At 35.7% G+C, this 3,604-nt stretch overlaps 1 long non-coding RNA gene across 1 annotated transcript; it reads right to left on the bottom strand.

Annotated features, from left to right (window-relative positions):
• Positions 1-1,573: 1,573 nt before the first annotated feature.
• On the bottom strand, positions 1,574-2,243 carry LOC120135505. Its single transcript, XR_005517254.1, has 2 exons — positions 2,098-2,243; positions 1,574-1,786 (listed from the first exon to the last, which is right to left on the bottom strand). It is a non-coding gene; the product is annotated as an uncharacterized LOC120135505 (long non-coding RNA).
• Between the last annotated feature and the right edge of the window lie 1,361 nt (positions 2,244-3,604).

The following is a 3,604-nucleotide window of genomic DNA, read 5'->3' as shown; positions in this document are numbered from 1 at the left end:
AAAGGCGGGAATTGATTGTGACATGTTCCTTATTGGGGTCGTTTTGAGTATGTTTCAGTCTTTTGGCCATAACTTTGGCTACAGGTGTCAGAATCGCGCATAAGACCCCAATCCGGAAAGCTCTTTTCGACGCGCACGCTCTCCACATGACCTACGCTCCATGTGGCCTTTTTTTCAACCTCAAATTCTGCCGTTTCCCCTCCGAATCACTAGATTTAGTTATTTTTTACTATTTATGGTAATATTTCGATTGTTAATTAGGAAGTCAATTTAAATCCGATTTAGACCGGATTTTTGGGAGATTGCTTATTTATTTCGAATTTCAATTTAGAGTGATTTTCGGGATTTTGCTATTTTTGGCAAAATTCGAATAAATACGATTTTTGCTATTTTTGGCAAAATTCGAATAAAGACGATTTTTTTAGCTATAACAGTCCGGCTTGTGGACTGCTTTTGAGACATTTATTGATTTTATAATATTTTATTAAACCCTAGAGACTTTTTTTTCTCTGGTTTTTGGGCGAATTTTCTCTTGTGAATCGTCTGTCGGAGCTAGCCTACAGGATAATCACTATTCTTGTCTGGCGTCAATATTGCGGGGGTCACTTGGAGACACTGGTTCCGACTAAATACTCTCCCATCAATGGCAACTAATCAGAAAGTTTATGTTTTAAAAGTTCATCTGATTGTTTTTTTTTTTTGGGTGCTGCAATCACTCTCAGTCAAACCCAATCTCAAAACTAGGGCAACTATCTGTTTCCCTTGAATTCTTGACGTCTGCGCAATCCTTCATGACATCCACTCTCTCATAAGTATGCACAACTCGACTCAAGCTATCAGGCACAGATGCTTCATACAGCATTTAGTATATGATTCTGAATCCTTCAAGTGAGCCTGCATGTAACATTCCACATGGTTGTAATAACACTCAACTGTAAGAGATAGTTGCTCCAAAAGAGATTTTTAAGTTTTCACATGGTTAGATTTTCATACCGTCCAACATACACAACCTACCATCTAATGATCTAAATGCCTATACAAATGGCGAATTTGTTTGCTTGGTTAAAGAATTTAAGCTACCCGATGCAGGATATAACGACATTTGTTTCTGATATATTTTTATCTATCGTTTCAACATTCTTGAGGTTTACAATTAGAAGGGAAGAAGACAAAGACCCCATAAAGTTCATACATATGAAACAGGAATAATCAGCTGGTGTGCATGCAACAAAAGATGAAAATTGTGGACGCAGTAAAGTTAACACAGCCCAAACCAGATGCAACTTTCCAAATTCAGTGTTCTTGGAGGAGTTTTTGCCGCTACAACTGGATTTGCTTACTGAATCCAACCTTGATCAGAACATTATCAACAGTTATTGACAAAATCATTAAGGGCTAATAGTTTTCATTTCCCATATGATGGAAAACGCTATTCATTCTGCTTAGGACCATGTCCCTCTATGGATATTTTAGTGACAATTTAAGGAAATCCAGAAGCAAATAATATTGCCATTTCAAATGATAGACCTTAAACTTGCCTTCAGAAGAGATATCAGGGGAAAGTTTTATGTCAGTGCATTTTGATTTGATATTATCCAATTTTCCACTTGATCCCTGATGTGCAATTGACATCCTTGGCAGTTTACATTCAAGAATATTTTTACTGGAACTGAATCGCGAGGCTCCTTCACCGAGGGGATTGGATTCATGATGTTCTTGTTAATAGACTGTGTGGTAGTGGTCTCTTGAATCATAGGTTTTCGGAGGATGGACAGGATTAGATTAGCTTCAGAGGTAAAACATATGATGATTAATTCTTACATCAGTGCAACACTAATCGAAAGCATTCATTGGTTTAGGAACTGGACTTCAATAAGACCTCAGTTTCACATTCTTTTTCATTTTTCCCACTTATTTTTCCCAAGCAAGCATATTGTAAACATCGTTAAAGTTTACATCTGAGCAGGAACTAGCATATAAACACCATGTACCAAAATCACTTAATTTAGTCTCGAGTACATGACACAGGAGAAATTCTCTTGAAGGGTGTTGGCTTTGTTATGTATGATGATGAGATAAAGATAAGAATACATTTACCATCACGTAAAGGCTTGTGTGCAGATATATTCTGGCTTGATTCTGTCTCAGCAATACTTGGGATGCTAAAAGTTGGATCTGCGCATACCTTTGAAGAAGCAATTTTTTGAGATATTCCTGAAAAATTAAGCCAGAGGAATTTCAGATGGGATTATCTGAATCTAAAAGCAACCAAGAAAACTAGGAACAAAAAGAGACCTCTTAAAAAAAACAAAAGTAGAACTTCAAAACTTACTAGAGCTAAAAACAATCTTGTACACAACAAAGAAAGGGACAGAAAAATTCTAGTGGTCAGTTCAGATTTAGAAAATATCACACTAGGGTTCATAAAAAGGGAAAAATTGATAAATGAACGGTATAAAGTCAGTTTTCTGGAGAGAAGTGTTACAGAAATAATAATAGATATAAAACTCAGGAGCACCGAGCACATGAAAGTGAAAATTAGCTGACGTAAAGGAATGTCAGCAGCTTAGATTTTATTTAGTTCAGCTGATTGTTTAGAGGGAGAATGAGAGCGAGAGGAAGTGAGGGAGAGAGAAAGAATTTGAAAGATCATTTCTCCTCTGGTGAGGAATGGACAACGTTCGTGGATAATCTAAGCAAGAGAGTTTAAAGGCGAGCGTTAAGGGAACTTTTCTATCATCAGGGTCCAGTTGTGAGGGTCTTCATCCCGAGTGTAATGAACAAGCCAAAATACAAAACCTCCAAAATGTTAATGGAATGTGGATTGATGGGAGGAGAGTATTAGTGGGTGTTGCAAAATATCATAAATCTCGAACAAGGGAAGTTGGTGCAGGCAAGGCCCAAGTGGAAGCCAATAAGTCAAATTGAGATGAAAAAAAGAAGGTTCAGAGAGGGAGCTGAGTCTCCGAGAAGCTTAAGGGATGACAGAACGTACAAAGAAGCATTGACCTTGGATAGAAGGATGTGGAGTGAACATGAGACCAGGGAGAATAGGGAAGATATTATGCAAGCTACATCAAGAATGAGGAACATGTGGACTTATTGTTGAAATCTAAAGTAAATTCTAGATAAATATATAATTATCATTTAAGAGATATATCTTGAGAATATTTTAGATTAAATGGTTAAGATATCATATCTAGAATTATCTATTAGAAGAATATAAATATTTTAGATTAAATGGTTAAGATATTATATCTAGAATTCTCTATAATTATCTTGGGAATATTTTAGATTAAATGACTAAGATGTTAATATGTGTCAACAATCTAATGGTCACTAAAATCTATAAATAGTGGTGAATTTTACCATTATAATAAGAGTGAAAAATGAGAAAATGAGCGCCAAATGTACGAGTTAGATAAAGAGAACTTGAAGGAAGATAAGAGAACATTAGTGAGGTGAGTGTGTAATATTAGTGAGGTAAGTGTGTAATATTATAATTGTATTTTGTATTAATAAAAGTATTCGCTTCTCAATTAAGCCTTGGTTTATTTTAAGTTCTTAGTGCACTTGAGTTACTTTTATTATATGGCCGGCTCTG

Source organism: Hibiscus syriacus, unplaced genomic scaffold (assembly GCF_006381635.1).
Source record: "Hibiscus syriacus cultivar Baekdansim isolate YM2019G1 unplaced genomic scaffold, ASM638163v2 tig00110610_pilon, whole genome shotgun sequence".
Lineage (NCBI taxonomy): Eukaryota > Viridiplantae > Streptophyta > Magnoliopsida > Malvales > Malvaceae > Hibiscus > Hibiscus syriacus.
The sequence above is the reverse complement of the archived record's forward strand: the minus strand, read 5'-3'. Positions and strand labels throughout refer to the sequence as shown.